At 39.6% G+C, this 22,240-nt stretch overlaps 1 pseudogene; it reads left to right on the top strand.

Moving 5' to 3' along the window:
• Window positions 1-21,458: 21,458 nt before the first annotated feature.
• LOC122097675 lies at window positions 21,459-22,031 on the top strand (annotated as a pseudogene).
• Window positions 22,032-22,240: the final 209 nt, after the last annotated feature.

The raw sequence follows: 22,240 nt of genomic DNA on the forward strand, positions 1-22,240 counted from the left end.
GGAAATTCGATTCCTTAGGATCTTCAGATATCTAATTATCCTGTGAGTCTGAAACCATCTTGAACTCTAAGATCTCCTTATCTTGTCAGACTTAGTTATGCATTTGAATAATCTCTGGCTTTGTAGATTGAACTCAGGGCCTCACACTATACCAACTTGAGCCATATTCACAATCCTTTTACTTTTAGTTTGTTTTTCAAACATACCTTATGCTTTTGTGGGAGTTAAACCACAATCCTCCTATCTTTACCTCCCAAGTAGCTACTACTACCATGCCTAGCTTGTATTAGAAATAGAGTCTTGCTAGTTTTTTGACTGGGCTAATCAAATAGCAATCCTGCTATGTCCACCTCTTAAGTAATGAGAAAGATTATAAGAATGTACCACCACCCCTAGCCCTTCATCCCAGGGTTTTCCATTTCTGTGCAAATGACATAGTACTGTTCTTTCTGATGGATGAATAAAACTCCATTGTGTGTATGTATGTGTATATATCTGTGTATATAGATCTCTATCTATCTATCTATATATATTTGTATCTACCTAGGTATCTATGTATATAGAAAGATTCAGATAGATATATCACATTTTCTCAACCCATTCACCCAAGGAATCTATAGGTTTCTTTAAATACAGGCTCATGTCTTCCATAAAGAGGGATAGCTTTTCTTTTTTTCCTGTTTGGGTCCCTTTTATGTGTTTCTCTTGCCTTACTGCTCTTGCTAGGAATTCCAGCATTATGTTGAAAAGGAGTGGAGAAAGTGGGCTTCCTTGTCTCATTCCTGATTTTAGAGAAAATAGTTTTAACTTTTCCCCTTTAAGTATACTGCTGGCTGTAGGTTTGTCACACAGTCTTTATTAATTGAGGAATGCTCCATGGATGTCTAGCTTCTCCAGAGATTTCATCATAAAGGAGATGATCGTGTGGTTCTTGTCCTACTGTTGATGTGTTGAATTACATTATTAGACTTGTGTATATTGAAACGGTTTTGCAACCCTGGATGAATCCTGTTTGATCATAATGTATGTTTTTTTTTTAGTTAGTTGTTGAATTCAGTTGGCCAGAATTTTATTGAGAAGTTTTGCATCAAATTCATCAAAGAGATGAATCTCTTTCTTTACTGGGTCCCTATCTAGTTTGGGGATGAGTGTTGTGCTGGCTTCATAGAATGAGTTGGGTAGTGATCTTTCCCTTCCAATTTCATTGAAGAGTTGGAGGAGTATGGGAGCGAGTTCTGCTTTGAAGGCCTTGTAGAACTCAGCTGTGAATCCCTCTGGTCCGGGGCTTTTCTTGGATGGGAGGTCCTTTATTGCCATTTCAATTTCATTGCTTGTTATGGGTCTATTGAGATGAGTTAACTCTACTTGTTTCAGTTTGAGCATGTCAATGTTTTCTAGGAAATGAATTCCCAGGAAAGGAAACAAGAGACATTTTTAGATGCCATTGTTGCTGTTTTTGTTTTCTTTTCCTTTTGTGTTACATGCTAGTTTGTATTTGAGAGGGTTATGGAGGGCTCATAAAAAAGATGGGCCAAGGATAAACAAATACAATAGTGGTGCTCACTAGACACTATGTGGGAAATAAACTGGATATCTTGTGGGTGGGGATGGGAGGGAAAAGCAAGGAAGAGAGCAACAGAAAGGGAGACATGGTTCAAAAATAATTGTCCTCGTTACTCATTTCCTGATTCATGTAACTATAACCCACTGTATATCAACCGTACAATAATAATACAAAATTCTTGCTTTTCCAAAAAAAATCTTGATTAAAAAAAAACTGGTTAAAATGTGCTGGGCACCAGTGGGTTACACCTATAATCCTACCTACTCAGCAGGCTCATATCTGAGAAGCTTGTTCAACGGCTGCTCAGGAAGACAAATCCAGAAAAAAAAAAACAGAAATGGAGATGTGGCTCAATAGGTAAAATGCCAATCATGAGCAAATATCAAGCAAAAGTGTGGGGCCCAGAGTTTAAGTCCCAGGACTGGGGCACATGCGTGTATGTGCACACACACACACACACACACACCACACACACACACACACACACACACACACACACACACACAACTGCTAACTTTGTATTGTATTTCAATATATTGCCACAAAGGGGCGGGGAGAAAGAAAGGAGAAGGAGGAGAAGGAAGTGGAAGAGAAAGCAAGGAAGAAAAGAGAAAAGAAAGAAGAGAAAGAGGAAATGATGATAGGAGGTATGTTGCTTCAGACTTTCAGAGGCAAATACCTAGGTTATTTGCTGGGGCCTCTGTCATTCAGGTATAGCTGTACCCTTCTAATAGGTCAAAGAAATGAGAGAGAAGATTGATCTTCCTGCTCTAAGCCATCTGCAGGAACATAATGCAACCACTCTTTTTTGCACTGGTATTGACTTCTGAGTCTCACTTCCTATATTCAGCAGCTAACATATTGCTGTACCTAATTCAATGAAACAGCATTAAGCTACTGAAAGAGAAATTCTAGTGATTGGAACACTTACAGATAACTGAGTCCATGAAGAGAGACTTAGTTTGATTTTCAAGTTAGGTTCTCCTTTATGATTATCACCAAATAGTGATAAAGTTATTTGTCTTCCTTTTCTCAATCATACATGCAAGACTCTGCCTTAAGCAGAAGTACTAATAGGGACTTAAACAAATTAAAATTATAATGACACATATTAGACAACTAGAGCAGAATGCCAGGTTGAACACAGGCGTCCTAGAACATGATCTACACAGCATTCTATGTGTTTGCAAATGAATATGCAAGAAAACTGTCACGTGACTATGCTGTCAAGAATGAAATTTAAGATGAAGTCACCTGTGACTTACAGAGGGAGACTGTTCAACATAATTATTTGAGAGGCTTAAAACAAGACACACTTAGAAACACTTCTGGTGGCTTTTCCACAAAAATCTTGGAGTATTTCTCAGACTTTGCCGGTTCCTCATCATGCTGCTGCTGCAGGTGGAAAACCCACTCAACTAGAAACTATTGTACCAATAGTTCCAAGATCTTCTGATTTCTCTCTTATTAGCACATAGAAAAAAATTAACTGATGGAAATTCAGCTTGCTCACTCAAACCTGCAGCTGTTTATCCATACATTGGAACACATCCAACCAAAAATCATCAAAACCTGCTGTCCAGTATTAATCTAGGGACTTTTGGTCCAATCACTGAATATCCAAAGAGGAATACAATGATACGATGTCTTGAGGGTAGCTGAAATTTCCACGGAGGCCCAAGGATAGGAGATTTGATTGGAAATATTTTTAAGATGGTTTTCTCAAGAGGTTAAATCTGGTCCTCAAATGATGGGATAAATAAAAGGTAATTAGAGAGAAACATTTCCAAATGTTCTCATGTGTAACATCTCTTTAATTCCAGGACACTTCCTCAGATCACAATGTGTCAAAAAAGAACCGCAGTATACCGAGGAAGACTCTCCCTTTCAGAATACTTACTGGTCAGTCATGAGATTCCTAAATCATAGCTTTTGCTGCACTAACTTGGTCACGATACAAAAATCCATGCCTTCAAATGTACCAAAAGTAGTAAGCTTCCTAACAATTTCAGTTCTAGCTCTTTGATAACATATAATAGTACCATTGTTTGAGCAGTTATTAGGAGCTTGAAATTCATAAGTAACAATCCCAATCAACACAACATCTTTTCACTGGCTACCATTATCTGTTTTGTAGATAAGCAAATTGAGGCTCAGAGAATTGACATTAGTTTCCCAAACTAGTCGACAAGGTAATAATGGATAAAGACTAAATGTACATAATTGATTTTTAACTCATACAGATCTAAAGTGCACGTACCTTAAGTATACCATTAAACACATTTTGACTGATCCGTATGAAGATGAACTTTTCTAATCAACCTAGAAGTTTCTTTTGGGTCTTTCTATAGTCACCCTCAAACCAAGAAAGTGCTGATGGGCTTTTCATGAACATAAATTAGTTCTTCCCAGAATTTCATCCAAATGGAAAATACTGTTTGTATCATTTTGTGTCTGACTCCTTTCATTTAATGGGACTCACCTATGTTTACATGCAATAATGGTTCTTTTCCTTTCTTCACTGGTAAGCAGTCTTCTGTGGCATATGCCATTATGTAAGCTATCCATTTTACTGTTGAAGGACATTTGAGATGTTTCTAGGATGGATTGCTTTAAATACAGCTTCAAAGATCATGCTCTTGTTTCAATTCCTTTTCTTGTATGACTACATAGGAGTAGAATTACTCAGTCCTAGGGTTGATGTGTGTTTATCAAGTACTTGTCAAATAGTTTTCCAAAATTATTGTGTCTTTCAAATTTATTTCTGATTTTCCTCCTATGGACCATAATACATCAGACAATCCATAGAGACCTGCATTGTTAAATGAGCACTTACTTGCGAAGTACAAGGCAGAGAGCTCTAAGGGAAACTCCTTTGCCCTCATCCTTCTCGTGTGGAGGCCTGCTCCTTTGCCATTTGACATGAAGCAGACAGCCTGGGTTTCCACATTGCCAGGGCAAGGAGAAGGGCATCTCTGTCAGTGAGTGCTTTGATCTTTTCCACGTGTGTGTCTTTGATGAATAGAAAGCCAGAAGCCAACATTCTGAACAGGATGGCCTGGGTTTTGTCTTGCGTGGAGCATTCTGGCCTGGGCTTTTAAACAGATAGGGAACAACATGTGCCTGTGGCTATTTCAGAACCTAAGACTGGTGTGGGAAGCTGTCCTTCAGAGAAAAACAGCAACAATGAATGTATCCTTTGTGTATTTGAGCTGCTAAGATGAAAGTCAGATTGAGAGCTGTCCCCATCCTTAGTAATCACCTTTAAAAAATACATTGCTATTTTTAATCACTGGCCAAAAAAAAATTCTTTTGCTGAAACACATGAGGAATATATTCAATAGCCAAAACCCATGTGGCGACTTCATAATATTGAGTGCAAGGATTTTCTTTGGTTCACAAGTACAACTCACATTCTCTTCCTGAGAGCTTGCCAGAGTTTCTGTTGACATGCACAGGGTTCAGGAGGCCTGCAGACTCACCAATGCACAAAGCATACCTGTTGGAAATGCAGATAAATCCTTTGAAAAGCAAGAGAGGTGATAGTAATGTTTGTTTGGACTTGAAAAGTTTTTTAATGCTGATACTAAGTTCTTCTGATCTCCTTCATCTCCTCGTCAATGATTTTGTCATTGCTACGATTTTAAGATTATTCCCCTTATATTTGTGCATGTATATGTATATATACTATACTTCCATGAATTGCATAGGACTCCACTTTTTTTAAACAGTGACAATGGCATTTGGGGCTCTTTTAGTTGCTAAGACTAAATAACTTTACTTGAGCAAGGCTTAATAGGAAATAAGTCTAATGCTCACAGATCTCTCCAATTACCCATATTTACCATAGTATAGTTTTAGAATCAAGTTGATAAGGCCTTTCAGTGGCAATAAGCATTCTTGGGATTATTTACCTCTCTACTGAGTGATGGGTAAAGTCTAGTTACTATGGTTCTCAGTATAGATAACAAGTCAAACCCAAGTAGACCCTGACAGAAGTGAGCACCAACAACAAGAACTTCAATCCCAGGTCTTTAGAATCCAGTTGTATTCTGGCCTTCTTAGAAGCCTTGAACCCCGGAAGCCCTGAACATCCATCCTCTGATGTCATTCTGGGACAATAAAAAGCTAAGTTCCCCAAGGACCAGTGAAGTCCACAGAGAATGTTGTAACAGCCTGGAGTTCTTTAATAGACAAATGAGCTACTGGGCTGAGCAAAGAGGTCCCCAGTCTTCTCACAGAGCACTCCATCTTACACCTGGACTTCTCAGCCTTCTTGGACCTAGAGAGAAGCCAGGACATTTTGAGTCTTGATTCATATGTCTAGGATGAATATTTGTTTTCGATAATTAGAAATTGCTGGAAATGAGGTTTTTCTGTGATCAAATCTCTTCACCAGTCAAGACTTTGTGGTCTTGGTCATGTGAAATCTCCTGAGCAGGTCTCTGACCCAGCGTCTCCTCAGTCAAGCATAGGGAAATGATTATGCTGTTGTTCAGGCCCAAGTGTATCCATCGAGTTATGATGAACACAAAGGAACTAGGTTATCTCTGGTATACAACTAAGTACAACCAAGGACTCTGGGTTGTTGGATTGTCTTTCCTCCACCCTGGAAGTTTTGTAACAAAGTTCACCTTGAAAATAGGCTAAACTATTCTTTCTGAAGGTATATTAAAAGAATAGGCTACAGTAGGATAAATATTTCTTGATGATGCATTTACTTCAACTTCCAAGTAACCAAAGTTAATGGGTCAGGGAAAAAAACCAGGTGTTGTTCTGGTTTGAGAGAAGTAGTTATCAGATGCTATTTAGAGAGCATGTGGAAAAGCTTCTTGGCTCCCCTTGAATCCTGGAATTCTGTTTCCAACAAACTTTCAGCAGCCCTGGCTCCAAGGCACTGGATGGGTAACCAGAAGCTGGAATCCAACATCATGTGCCTCTCCAGATAATGAGGTCAAATGTGCCAGACCAGCCAGGAGCCCTGATAACCATTCTATTAACATCCCTAAATGATAGGTCTTTTGATTAAACTTCATATCTCTGTCTGTTACTTCTCTTGTCCTGTCTAAAATTAGAGCTGGTATTTTGCCCTTGCTGGTTCAAGGATAATGGAAAATCATGACGTCCTTTGATGATTATTCCCAAGGACAGTGGGTTTCCCGGTTCACAAAGCTTTAGATTTCCTAGACTTTTAGCCTTGCTAGTATTTTTTTCCTTTTGGAATACACTTTAATATTTTGTAAAAGTCAACAATGTCTTAAAATGAAGCCACATCTAATATCTAGAAATTTGTATTACAATGACAATTTCTGCCTCTTAAGTAGATAATGTAAAGCAACAAAAGTCACATTATTGTTCCTGTGCCTCAGTTTCCTACTTATAGAAGGGAAGAATGTTGCTTCCTAGAAACAGTGTAAGTATACAAAATCATCATCTTTTGTGAATAATAAGAGCAGTGTTCATATAACTATGCGGTACTAGCATGATTCCTATTGCTATTCCTATGTTTTCTACTTCACGGCAACCTTGCTCTGTTTGAAAACCATAAATGCTAAAATCAACTTGTCCTTTTTTATTTCCAGTGTTAAGACATAAAATATTCTAAAATATCTTCTAGCATGTCCCTGGATCTGGGAAATGAAGATGTTCTAGGACAGACATCTGAAAATGAGAGGAAGAAAGACAGACTCCAGACTGCTGAGAAATGGGGCACGTAGAGTGAATCTGGGAGGGAATATTAGTGATAACAGAGAGGGTCTTCTCAAATCTGAAGACTGAGGTTGAGGCTCTGGGCTTAGGACACTTACACAAAGATAATGGTGAGGTTGTAGAGCAAGTAGGAGTGAAGGCATGAGAGAACCAGGGGTAAGAATAAATGAAGGCTGAGAGTGCCATGTGATAAGTGGGAGTGTGTGCAGGGGTGTGGGTGATGGACATGGGAGTGAGGAAGGGTTCATTCTTAGATGGAGGAAGTCAAGTCTATAGAACCAGTGTCCGCACAGTGTCTCCCAGGATAAGGGTGATGCTTAGAAAGATTAGAAAGGTGAAGACTCACAGGCAACCAAGGTTCCCACAGCTGTGGGGGATAACCCAGCAAAGTTTAGAAGACAAAAGTGATCCGGAGGTGAATAACTCAAAGGGGAGGCGTCTGTATATAAGAGAATGCTAGTATCGAAATGTCAGCTCTTCTCTTACTTCTTATTCCTCTCTCTCATCCCATAATCAGACTGAAAAATAGAGTGTTGGTAAAAATGAAAAAGGGTGACCAGGTAGCTTCCAATACCCTTGGAAAAGACTACCAGGTGAATTATACTTTCTTCACATGTCCAAGTGTTGATACGGATACAGAAAGAGGATGTAGAAGGAATTGCTGTGTGACCCAGCAGATTACATAGAAGACTCATATCAGTCCATGTAGGGACCAGAAGACCATGAAAGGGGCTTAGGAAGGACTGTCATCTTGGAAGTGTATAAAATGAGAAGCAGAACACAAAGGCAGGGTGAGGAGAGTGACTTGATCTGGGGCTGTCTGAGTAGTAAAGATGAGGAATGTGGGTAGAATGAATTGACCTAAAGATTCAGAGTGAGACTCTAGACAGACTGAGAACTTAGATTATTTCTGAAACATAATGGCAGTGTGATTCTTCATAGGAAATTGATACAGACTGGCCCAGAAGCCCTCCTACATATAACCTCAGAAGTTAAGTCTTTCATATCATCTTCCAGGATGATGAGTTTGGAGGTGGCATGAACTATGAACTCTTTGCCCACTTGGGTAGGATGTTAGCTCTGGACACCCACAAGCAATGACCTTCAGCCAGCAAGTGGGCCTGCCAGCATCCTGTCGGACATGTGGTAGGCTGAGATCAGCTCTCTGTTATCAAAGGCTGACAAAACACATGCCTGTGTTTTGACACTGAGTTCTCAAATTGTATAATGGCATGAGTGGTTGTCTTCTTTTCCTGTACCTTCAACCTTGTTTTCTCCTTTCCCTTCTTCCCATTTGCAACATTATTAGTGACCTTAAAACACTAGTGACCATCTAAATGCCCAGCAACAGGAGAACAGCTAAATAAATTATAATACATTTGTGCTTTGGAATATGAGACAACCTTGTTTGTGCTGTTATGGAGGAATCTCTATGAGGTTTGTTGGGTGAACAAAGGATTTCTGGTATAATAACTACAGAAGAAATTTATCTGGGAGAAAGAAAAAAGAAAACACAAGGAAGTAAAAGCAAGACAGAGGAAATAAAAATTCATATTTTAATGTATTGTGTGTACACAATTCTGTGTGTGTGTGTGTGTCTGTATGTTTGTAAAGACAGATTTTTTTTAAAGCTAATGCCTGCAGTTATCCTGGGTATAAGTCCGGGGTTAGTAGGGACTACATTTCTGTAATTCTTGACTATTTTACAACCATCATTATGCATTACATTAGTAATTGAAGGTATTAACAATTCTATAGATAATCCTATTTAGATCTGGTCTTTACAAGCTCAAGTGAACATTTGAGTTCTAGTGGCACCGGATTTGGTCATGATATAGGCAGGCAGCAAATGTTTGTTTACTCACTGAAGGCACATTGTCTGTAGAAACCCAGAGCAGGGATGAAAGAAGCAATTTGCAAAACCACTCAGCAGAAACTGGAGAATGTTGTCAATGAGTTGGAAAATTGTTCTGAACAATGCGTGATGAAGGTTGATGCGGGGCTAAAGCTGAGAAATCGGAGCCACCTTTCATATGCCATTTGCTACTTTCTGATGATGAAGAAAAGCTCAAAGTATTACATTTCAAGAAAACCTTATCTAATCAGGCAAGTTTCCTATTTTTAAATGAAAAACCTAAGTGTCACACACAACTAAAAGCTATACAACATTGCTCCTGAAACCTACACCATAAAATAACTATTTTTTAAAAAATAAACTCAATTTAATTTTAAAGTACTGAAGGGTGAAACTGATATATTCTTATATTTAAAATGTATGTTATAATTTTCTACCCAGAGGCAGAGTATACAACCACTCCATCTAACTACTTCAAGAAAACCCTCTGTTAATGTTGACACCCTATTAACTTCCTGTCTAAATATACCTTTGAAGATAATCTCAGTGTTGAAAGTTAATTTTTTGTACAAACACAATCTCTCAAATAGTGTGAATGGGTTGCACTTGGAAGTTCATTTTCTGACATGACTTTCCAAAGTCAAGAGCACTTCACTCAGTGCCTGTGTCTGGAGACTCAAGGAGAAAAGAGGACAAAGGCTGAGGATAGAGGAGAATCATCCTTAGAGCTGTCACTTGAATGTTTTCTTCTTGTCCCTTCAACCCAGGATGCTGGTTCTGACCTGCTGAGGGCTGCCCTGTCAGACCTGATTCAGTCTTCCAGGTCTCTACCCATTTTTCTTCTATAAAAATCAATTCATATTTAAAATTAAGAAGTTAAAACCAGATCCCATAAAGGGCTATTTAGGGAAAATAAGTCAGTCCAGTTCGTATTTTTCAAAGCAGAAGAAACAGCGATATAATTTGCTGGAGCCAAATGGTTATTTGTAGTTAATTCATTGCTGTATAAAAAGATGCTTTGGTTTATACCTGTAATCCTACTCAGGAGGCTGAGATCTGAGGATCACAATTCAGGTCCAGCCTGAGCAGACAAATCCAAGAGACTCTGACCTCCAATTATCTCTACAACCAGCAAAAATCTGAATATGAAGGTATGACTCATGTGGTAGAGAGCCAGCCTTCAGCAAAAAAGCTAAGTGGGAATGTGAGGCCCTAAGGTCAAGCCTCTGTACCAGGAAAAATGGAAAGACAGAGACACATAGACAGAGAGACAGACTGAGACAGATGGAGAGATATATCTGAAATATTTGGGGGACATTAAAAACACTACTATGTAAAAATGATGCTACATTCATATTACTTACCTTTTTAAGGAGCAGACAACACTATTGTAAATTGCAACTTTTTATTGAAACTTGTTTTTATTATTCTAAGGCTTAAAAACTCATGTATTCAATCAGCAAATACTAATGTCTTGGATGGTGGGGGAAGAGACGGGAACAAAACAGTTAGTAGAGAATTCAGAACAGAGAAGATCTATCATGAAAAAGGACCACTGGAGTTAAAATAGACCATGAGGCAGGGTGGGAGGTGGGTAGAGGTGGAAGCAGGAAAACCAGTGTGGGGGGGCTGAAGCAATAAATACAAGCAAGCGTGGTGGTGTGGATCAAGATATTAGGGGTGGAATCCATGGTATTTTGAAGGAAGAGCCAACAGAATTTACTAAATGTACTGGATATGAATTTAAGAAAAATGCCAGGGATAACTCCAAAACCTATCATCTTCAGCAAATGGAAGAATAAAATTGCCATTAACTAAAATAGGGCAATAAGAAAGATAGGACAGGGAAGAAAATCCATAATCTAATCTGGGGTATTTTGTGGTTCACATTCAGTTAGATATCCAAGTGTTATAAATAAGTATGGGTAGACCTGGAAATGTACAAGCCAGAGGAAATGCAGAGTTGGGTTATTTTCTAACTTTGATTTTGAAGTGAAGAGCTCAGTTCCAGCTCACTACCCACACAGGCTATACAAAAGCATTTCTCATTCGAGTATTAGTAACTATGATTATATTTTCTTGATTTAACCAGTTATTATTTATTTGGCACCAGATGCTATTTCAAGTTCCAAGGATATAAAGATGGTGGTGGTCCTTGTTCTGTCACTAAATCTAAAAGAGTAAACAAAGTAACAAACACTGTGAAGTGCCACAAAAGTACACCAAGACAAATGTAGACAGAATTAACTATACCTAGAAAAGGCAGAAACAGTGTTTGAGGAGTTTCTCTAGGGCTAGGTAAGAGTTGCCCAGATATCCAAGGATGGCCTACACAACCTAGGCAATGAAACCAGGTCCAATGACAGAGCTCATTCTGACACCTTCAGAATGCATTATGACCCAATTTCTTGCACACAGCAAGGAAAGGTGCTGTAGGAGATGGGGTAAAAAGAAGGTTGAGGGTGTACTGGGTACACCCATAAAGGAAGAAGGAACAGCAGTCCACACAAGTAAAGAGTGTAGGTTCTCTTTGGAACCTTTCTGTGTCCTGATGAGCTGCAGTTAATCTGGTAAAGGAGGTAGTCCTACAGTCAGGAGATGAGGGGCACAGGCCAGCAGCTGATAGTGGCCTGAAAAAATTCGTGTCTCAGTACTTCTCTACAGTTTCTAAAGGTGCCATGGGTCCTGGAGTGATTGTGTGTAGGGTGTGTGTGTATGTGTGTGTGTAAGGTATGTGTAAGGTGTGCATATGGTGTGTGTGTGTGTGTGTGTGTGTACGGTGTGTGTAAGGTGTGTGTATGGTGTGTGTGTGTGTGGTGTGTGTAAGGTGTGTGTGTGTGTGTGTGTGTGTATTGGCTATGGGAGGAAAAGGAAAACAATAGGGTTGTGGAAGAGGAAATTTTTGTTCATCTAAGCTCCCAGGCACTATTTTTCATTGACAGATTCAGACATTTGGCCCTGTCCGTAAAGTAAGTTGTGTGGTGTAGGTACAACAAGCCACCTACTGGTTAATTTGTGCACTTAGGAACATGGCAGTAACATTTAGATCTTCAAATCCATTAATTGCTCAGGAGCTTGATGTTCTTTGAAAATGGCAATATTATACTAAAAGAGGCTGTCATTCTTCCTTATTTTAGGATTCCATGAAAGATTATCCCCTAGCCTGTAAAGGACATTAGGTTCCCTTTCCTTCCTCCCGCTGTAGCCTGTAGATTTAATAAATGTATTATATGCTTCTTATGGGCCAGGTTGTCTCCACATTTTCTTCATATTCTTTTTTTTTTGGGGGGGGGGCCAGGGCCTAAGCACTGTCCCTGAGCTCTTTTCTCCTCTACTACTTTGGGGCACAGCTTCACTTTTAGTTTTTCAGCGTGGTTAATTAGAGTTAAGAATCTCAAGGACCTATGTTTCTTTGGTCCTGGCTTACTTCACATAATATAATTTTTTTCCAAGCCTTTCCATTTCCTAACAAAAGAGGCAATGTCATTTTTTTTTCTGATGGAGGCATAGAATTTTCTTGATCTATTCATCTACTGAGGGGCATCTGGGTTGATTCCATATCTTAGCTATGGTAAATAATGCTGTGATAAACATGGTTGTGCTGGTAGCTTTGGTATGACCTTGTTTGTGATTCTTTGGGTAAATGCCCAAAAGTGGGATTGCTGGGTTATAAGGGAGCTCTATGTGGAATCTCTTGAGGAACCTCCATACTGCTTTCCAGTAAGCCAAGCCCAAAGAAAAATACGTCCCATGGTTTCCCTTGTTTGCAGTGACTAGTACATGTGTAGGACAAGCAGAGTAGGCCAAAGGCTATGTACACACGACCATAGGAAATAATGTTAAACAAAATATACCCCAAGACGAGGAAACAAGAGGTTTTATTTCTCTCTCTTTCTTGCTAGTGTTTTTAATGTGCTTATAATACACAATGTGATTCTTTTGCTTCTATTGTATGTTCTTTCCCATGATATAGCCCCTGTTTCACTGGATTTGATACTGGTGCTCTGAACCTTGTATATATGTTTTTGTAATTTGGGGAGGGGAAGGTTGACCCATTGTGAGGACAAACTTTACAATGTTGGGGGGGCAGGAGGAGTTGGGGAGAGGTGGGGAGGTAAGTGATGGTAGGGGAAAATAAAGGAGGTAACAATGTTTACTATGAAATGTACTCATTACCCTACTCATGAAACTGTAACCCCTCTGTACAACATTTTTATAATAAAAAATTAATAATAAAAAAAGAATCTCAAGGACTTTCCTGCTGGGGCTGGCTTTAAACCTCCATCCTCAGATCTCGACCTCCTGAATATCTAGGATTACAGGTGTGAGCCACTGGAGCCCAGCTTACTTTGTGGTATCTCAGTTGCTATTCAGACAGAAAGTTCCTCCTATTGTCTGGCCTCAGCCCCTCCTGCTGTCCTGAGCCCCACTTCCCTTGGAAAAGAAGGACAAAATGTAAAATCAGAAAACAGAACAAAATTATTGACAAAGGGCAAAACCTCTTGGTAAGGAAAAACCCCAGGGAAAGGCCAAATAGTAGTCAGCCTTAGCCCCTTTTCCATCCTTGCTAAAAAGCCAAAGAACATCTCTCCCTCTCAAGTTTACCAAGCAGGCAGCTTTGCAGAAGGCTACTAACCACCTTGAGGCTCATCACCAGCTGCACTGCGCTGCTGCATTAGTCAGAAGCTGATAATAAAAATCATTTCTGTAATAATATAATAGTATTGATAGTATCCATCATGCTGACCAAGTCAAGATTATGTTTTGCCTATGTTTTTGTGACTCAAGGCTATGTTTTGCTTCTGTGACCTTGCTTGCTTGCTTCAGTAGCAAGTCCTTAAGCCCACAGGTGGTACCAATTGAAGACCACCACCGAGTGGCACTATGGGCGACCTACTGCAAATTATTACATATGATATTTACCATAAAGAACAAATGAATTTAAAGGTCATATAACCATAACCAATGAAAATGTGCCAAACCTGCCTTGTATTGCTTGTCCTTGTAAAGTTTGGTGAAAGGAAATCTCCATGAGGTTCAGGCAGCAGAGAGTTTATTAGGGAGAAACCAAATCGCCAGCTTGCACCAGGTGGAGGTGTGCAGAGAGAGAACTTATGGTGGAGAGATTGTATAGGTAGGGGAGGGGGAGGGGGAGGTGTGACTGGAATGGATGAGGAAGTGGCCTCAGAGCCTGGGAACTTCTCACTGTCAGAAGGAGGTGTGACCAGGGGCAAATGAGCAAGTGGCCTCAAAGGATGAGGAAGTGACTTCAGAGCCTGGGGGACCTCCCACTGCCCTCAGGTGTGCCAGTTAACTGGGTTACAGGTGCTGGGCAAGGACTTCTAGAAAGGTTCACACACAAGAGGTAGAACCAAGGGGTAAACTCTTGGCTTACTTCTTCAAGAAACAGAATGGACTCAATTTAATCATAACTGAATATTGTCCATTTTCAGCAAAAGAAAAACATGGACATTTAAGGAAAATAGAACCCTCTTCTAGGAGTTAGTGCAAGTAAGAATAGTGAGCACAAAGTTTCCAAGATGTCTACCACTAAGGGAGATCTTTGGAAGAGAAAAAGGGTAAATTTAAATGTTATATCTCTACAAGTAGAAACTACAGCCAAAGAAGCCTGTTTATTGAAAATGAGTATGAAAGAGAAAGCAGCAGTCAATTCTAACCCATTATCTGAGAACTCTTGAGGGTTTCCTACAAGAAGCTATTTCCCAAACCCAGAGAGCTTTCTGCATCTGCAGTTTTGTTTTACAAGTGAAAAGACAGTCTACCTGAGAGAAAAAAATCTATGATTTTCCAAGAGGAACAACCCTTGCATCCTATTTCTACCGCCTTTTGACCTTGTTTGTTTTTTTTTTAACTTTTACATGGGACTTATGTGTATATGTACATGTTCATAGAAAGCTACAGTTACTGATGGAAGTAGGAAAGACCATTACTAAAGACTGACAGCATTCTTCTTTAGAGATGGAGAGTCACAGTGAACAGCCCTGACCGCTATGAGCTGCCATGTACTTTCAGGGACATTCTAACAAGAAGCAACTAGCCAATTGGAAGAAAAACCTACCAAAACAGGATAAACAGGCTGGGAATGTGGCTTAGTGGTAGAGTGCTTGCCTACCATGCATGAAGCCCTGGGTTCGATTCCTCAGTACCACATCCACAGAAAAAGCCGGAAGCGGCACTGTGGCTCTAGTGGTAGAGTGTTAGCCTTGAGCAAAAGAAGCTCAGGAATAGTGCCTAGGCCCTCCCTGAGTTTGAACCCCAGGACTAGCAAAACAAACAAACAAAAAACAAGATAAACAAATTTGAGTTCATCGGGAAGGAAGATGGATGAAATAAGGACAATAATCCTTCTTAGCCAATAGTGTCAGAGACCCTGTTCAGTATTTCCAATTTAATTCATTTAGCCAATGGTTTTTGAGTCAGGTTCAGTAGGAAGGTTGGCCTGGAAAGGAATATTGCTCTACCTCTACTGATTCCCCTCTCCCTCATCATACTTTTCCACAAGAAGACTTACAAAGATGATTCAAACTGACAGCTCAATCTATTTGACTGACGAACCAAAATCCCGAGTGTCAACACAAAACAATTTTATCTATTCTTAAGAAGTAAGGCACATTGTTGAACTTGCCTGCCTCTCAAGTCAGGATGTATTTTTGAGACTGAACACCAATCCATATTTTAATATGTTCATGCTTCAAATCACTAATACACTTTAGTTAACTGAGCAAATAAAATTATCCCTAAACTGGACCAGGAAACACAATTGAATCACATCTTAACCAGACTGTTTAAAATCGGGATAGAATGAACAATCAGCCACATTCAGACATGCCATGGTTAAATAGGTAGGTCAGAATTTGGAAACCTGGGAAAGTCCTGACAGAAGCTAAGTTTGGCAAATGGAAGGAAGAAAAAGTGATTGTGCCCGGTAAAAAGGGACATAAGGGACCTAACTAATTGGCCAGGACACCCTAGAGTGGCGTTGAAAGGGCAGTAGAACAAAGAACTCACAAAATGCCTGATGGAAAGAGCTTTCCTAACCATTTGCAGCATTTACAATCACACACTGCCTTCTCTCCTCTCCTCTCACCTTCATCAAATTCTGTTTTTCTACCCATCACCTGGGGGTCATGTGCTCACCCTTTCTCTATCCTTTTCTCTTTCTGTATCTTCAAGAGTACAGCAGTCATATAAAGACAGCTTTGATCCCTTAACCCTCAAATACCTCCATTTTATTAGACTTCTCTGGGTTGGTTTAGACAGCAAAGTTAAAATGAAAACTGGGGAGAAGACTGAATAAAATTCTCTGAAGAAAAGTTCTTCCCTGCTTTCAATGACCTTAATAGCAGCAGCAAAAGAATAAAAAAAAATAGGTGATAGCAAATGTCATACTTGTAGCCCATTGTAGGACAGCAGTAGCTTCTAGTTCTGGGGATTATTTTGTATTTACAAAACAAAACTATATTGACATGTGGTGGTGCACATCTGTAATCCTAACACTGGAAAGATCAAGGGAAAAGGATCCCAAGGTCAAGGAAAGCCTGGGCAAAACAAAAATCCAACAACAAAAATAAACAATAACAGACTTGGTTGCTTGGTTGTGTTCTTAAGCTGTGTGTGGTTAAACCTTTGAAGACATATCCCAAAGAATATTAAATTTATTCTGGCTTTTCTAATGGGAAGAATTAGGATCCAGTCCATTAGGATCCATGGAAGTATAAATTCTGAGAAATTGAAAGAAAAAATATTTTGACTAACATAGAAAGAGAGCTACATTTACTGACTTGAAAAATAGCTAACCTCTCAGCACTGAAAATATTCACTCAGATAGCAATTGGGCTGTATTAGTTAGATAAGACAGAGATAAAGTAATAAGTACACCCATAATATCCACTGACTCAAAGAGCATAATTTGTTTTCGTTCTTCAGAAGTTCAGGGAGAAATTCAACTCCATGGGCTAGCTCTCCTTCCATACTCCCACCACCCCACAGTCTTTGGGGGAATCCATGGTGATGACTATTATGGTGTATCAGCATTATCCTGGACATCATCATCTCAGAGGCCTGGATTGAAGATAGTTGAAAGCTATGTAGGGAAGGATGTAATGGGCTAAGCCTGAAGAGGCAGGGCCCTTTCTACCCTCCCCACCACTCTCCATTTTTAAAAAATTTTTATTGTAAAGGTGATGTACTGAGAGGTTACAATTACGTAAGTCAGGTGTTACGTACATTTCTTTTTGAACAATGTCACCTCTTCCCTCATTTCTCCAGTTTCTTCTCTCCAGACCCCTTCCCCCACAAATTGCATAGTTCATTTTCAACATAGTGTCTGGTGAGTATCACTGATGAATTAGCTCACCCTTGGTTCCACCATTTCTGGGCCATTTTATTACATTGGTTAGTGTCTGTCTCATGGTCCATAACCACAGCAGAGCTACGAACCAGAGTCTTTCTCGTGATCTTGTACAAAATATTTTATCTCCCAGTCACTTTTTCCTTAACTATGAGACCATCTCAAAGGACACTATCAAGAAAATGGAAAGATAATCCACAGAATAAAAAGAAAATATAAATCATATATCTGATAAGGGGTCTCCATGACAAATAAAGAACTCCTTAATTCAATGGTTAAAAAATAAAACACCAAAGAATTTGATAAGAAATTTCTCTAAAGAAGTATATAAATAAGGTAGGTAAATGAAGTAGGGGACTGTTATTACAAAAATCTAATATGCATGATGTTGGCTTAGTAGTGAAACAGTGAGTAGTAAGAATATGGATCCTACAGGCTGGAAAGTTGGTGCATTCACATGCTGTACAAAACCTGAAATAACATACATACTGAGTCAGTAGCTCTAAGGAAAAGATGCTCAAATAAACAGAATACTTGTGTGTGAATATCTGTGTCTGTTCTTTACTATTTTCAGCATGCCCTTATAAAATGAGAACTCAGTAAAACAATACTGGTTTGCCAAGAAACAATGAGAAGAAATAGAAAAAAATTATAAAAGTCTACAAGGTTATTTCCACTTGTTTGTTCATTCATTCAGCAAAGATGTTCCAGGCCCTTGAACTTCAATGAATAACACACACCAAGAATTCATACTCTAGCTAGAGAGAGACATACAACAAAAACACACGGGATATAAATATATATATTACAAATATGCTACAGAAGTTAAAATCATGAAGGACAGGGAGAATGGTTTGTGATTTGACTAGGCAGCCTTTATTCAGAGGCAGTGTTTGAACAAAGACCATAGGGAAAAAGATAGATGCATAGATGTCTACGGAAAGTGTGTTACTTGTAAGGGATCAGAAAGGTAAAGCCTCACCCTTTAATATAAGGAAATGAAAACGATGTGTAAAGAACTTCTAACTGAAACCTAGGCTGGAAATAATGGCTGCTCAGACCAGAGTGAGAGCACTGGGAGTCAAGAGAAGAGATGGATTCAGATTCACCTGGGGAAGGATGTTTTGCAGAAAGGGTGCAGGTAGATTGTAAGAGAAAGTGAAGAACACATGACTCCTATGTCAACATAGACCTGATGTAACAGGATACAAATAACGCATAAATGGAGATAAAATGGTCAGGTGATATATCCAAGAAAGCCTTTGGTAAACCATGATAGCTATGACTTAGACCTGAGGGCAAAATAGAGTAGGCCAGTACCCCATAATACCACCACTTTTACCACTGAATTAAACTAACCTTCCAGAACTGGGAGAATGTAGAGTTTGTTCTTCTACGTGCTTCCCTGCAAATGGGGACTCCTAGAGGGCTGATAAGCACATGAAGATTGTGAGAGCAACTTGAGTATAGTGCATCTGAGAACCAATGATCAACAGAGCAGGAGAGTTCACCCTTTTATGCATCTCCCTCCTCCCAACAGCCTACGAGATATGGGACTCTCAGCTATCCACCAAAATCCTCACCTTCTTCCCTTGGAAGAGTGAAAATTTGGTAGGAAAGAAGGCTAGCAACATTCCCTAGAAACAGACACATAAAAATAAAGAATAATCTTCACTGTAACAATAAGGAATATTAAATTATACTAATAGAAATGTTAATTATATAATAGACTAATTCTTCAAGATATGTCTTTAAAATGTTATTTTGGAGAGGGAACATTATATAAAAGAATTAACCCCGGGCTCCAATGGCTTATGTCATCCTAGCTGCTTGAGATGTTGCGGCTGGGAGCCTAGATAGAAAAGATTTTAAAACCCCTCCTTAACCCATAGTAGGGCACTGTAGCATATGCCTGCCATCCTAGCTTTGTGTGAGTCTGAGATTGGAAGGCTCATGGTTCTAGGCCAGTGCGGGGGCACAATATTGTGAGACTTTGTCTGGTTGGAAGAAGTTTGGCGTGATGCCAAGTGCCTGTTATTTCACCTATTTGGGAAGCTGAAAATAGGTGGATCATGGTCCAGGTATGTGTCTGGGCTAAAATGAGACTCTATCTCAAAATGTACAATACAAAAAAGGGTTGGAGACATAGCCCAGCAGGAGAGCCCTTGTAAAGCAAGCATAAGCCCTGAGTTCAATCCCAGTACTGCCAAAAAAAAAAAAAAGAGAGAAAAAACCATTATATCATTCTTATATTTAAATATTCCATGTTTAGCCAATGAATACATCTGAGAGACATCAATGTTATTGAAAACACATTATCTTTAGTGGTCAGTTTACATCAGCTATAATACTGACCACTCCAGCTATGTAGTTTGTGGAAAGTTATTTGATAGCTTTAGGATTCAATTTCTTGGCTCGCAGAGGAAAAAAAAATGGCGCTATACAAATAAGATGACTTGTAGGAAGGTGCTACCAACAAAAGTTAGTTTCTCCTTAAGGCAAACAACTCCATGGCAATTTGCAATTCCTTCTCATATACAGACGTGAAAAAGAGCTCTCTTCATCAAAACATTGGCTTTACATGTGGAATGTATTTGCCAAAGTCAAAAGGGAAATCTTTGTTTTCCAAATGCCTTTGGCTTCATTGTAAGATTTCTCTTGAAAGCTTGTTGACCTCAAGCAGAGTACTCCTGAGGAAGAACTGTCAGCAAGGAGCCGGCGCGATGACGAGAAGAATCGGTTCGTGAAAGAATCTCTTCTTGTGATGTCTTCAGCCCTCCCTCAAAGTCTCATAGTTGGAAGTAGATCAAATAAATGAAGCCCCTTGGAGGCTTTAAAAATAAAACCCCCTTGGAGGTTTGTTCATAGATGCTGGCTTGCTAGAAGGCTACATTTCCCGATGATTTTAGAGTCTGATATTTTTATTGATGACATTTCAGATACATGCAGTCGATTGCAAATTTTTCTAGCACCACAGTCCTGGCTCAGAGCTTTTACTAATTATGAGAGATGCTGTGGAGAATCATAATAAGGAGATTTTAAATGCTTTGATTAAAATGACATTCACAGAACTGACATTTAAATGGATAATTTGATTCTTCTTCCATGCTATAAATTAAACCATGTTTTGTGTTGTATATGAGGGGAAAAAATGGAGGATTCCAGGAGGAAACCACCATCAGCAGCAGGAGCAGCAAGAACAGCAGTCTATTTATAGTCCTTAGTGCTTAAAGAAAAAGTGCTGTTGTTTTGCTTTTTTACTTCGCTGTTCAGATAGGTCTCATGCTTAACTTTCTGAGTTGGCTTGGATCACCACTGATACGCCTACTTTTGCTCTCTGGGTAGCTGGGCTTGCAGGTGTGCATCACAGTGCCAGGTCCAGAGAACTCTATTTTTGTGTGATATAAATATATTACTAGTTCAGTAAATGGCTTCATGACATTCTTCACCATTTCCCTACAGTGATTTACATTTTGGGTGATGTGATATAACAGAAAACATTAGACTTTAGAGCTTAATAAAAGTTCTTACTTTTACTCTCCAACAACTGATTATTTAATTTGGGTCTTTTTCAATATAATAATATAGGAATAACTCATAAGGTGTTAAGAAAAATGTGAAAAAACATCTAGTATTGGGACTAGTCTCTAGCAAGCAGTCAATAAATAGTAGCTAGTATTTACATGATTAGCAGTAATCATTCAATTAATTCTATTTTGAAGGTCATGTCAAGGAGAATGCCATATGAAATCTCTAGAAATTAATTTCTGTGCTAGAAAGAGGTATGTGTGGCTATTGGGGAAATGAATCAACCAAAAAATGAAGTCAGACTGCTGGGCTGGGACGGCGGCGGTCCCAAGGCACCAGGCTGTTGCGGAGTGTGGGTGGTGCGCGGGGGGGGGGGGGGGGGGGGGGGGGGGGGGGGGCGGGGGGGGGGGGGGGGGAGCATGGCTCCGGGGATGGTCTGGGTAGACCTGGAGGTAACAGGATTGGACACTGAGAAAGACCAGATTATGGAGATGGCCTGTCTGATGACTGACTCTGATCTTAATCAGGTCCCAACCCGATTATACAATAGCCAAACGAACTGCTGGACAGCAGGTCTGATGGTGTAAGGAGCATCATGCGAAGTCTGGTCTTACCAAGGCAGTGGAGGGGAGTACAATCACATAGCAGCAGGCAGAGTATGAATTTCTGTCCTTTGTACAGCAGCAGACCCCTCCGGGGCTCTGTCCGCTTGCAGGAAATTCAGTTCATGCAGATAAGAAGTTTCTTGACAAGTGCCACAATTCATGAAACATCTTCATTATAGAACAATTGATGTGAGCACTGTTAAAGAACTGTGCAGACGCTGGTATCCAGAAGAATATGCATTTGCACCAAAGAAGGCTGCTTCTCACAGGGCCCTTGATGACATTAGTGAAAGCATCAAAGAGCTTCAGTTTTACCGAAATAATATCTTCAAGAAAAGAACAGATGAGAAGAAGAGGAAAATTATAGAAAACGAGGAGAATGAGAAGACAGTGAGTTGATGCTGGTTCTTGGCCGTCACAGCAAAGTTCTCTGGAAGCGCCTCTAGTGGTTTCACAGCACCTTCTTTTAGTTAACTGCATCTCCAGATTACTCTTCTCTTAACGCCCCGTTATGATACAGCAGCTCCTGTGTGAGCACCAGGCCGTGCCCATGCCTTGGTACACACCCGTGTTTGCTTTTGATCATTTCTTTTGTTTAAAAATAAATA

Source organism: Dipodomys spectabilis, unplaced genomic scaffold (assembly GCF_019054845.1).
Source record: "Dipodomys spectabilis isolate Male_0828 unplaced genomic scaffold, ASM1905484v1 ptg000001l, whole genome shotgun sequence".
Classification (NCBI taxonomy): domain Eukaryota; kingdom Metazoa; phylum Chordata; class Mammalia; order Rodentia; family Heteromyidae; genus Dipodomys; species Dipodomys spectabilis.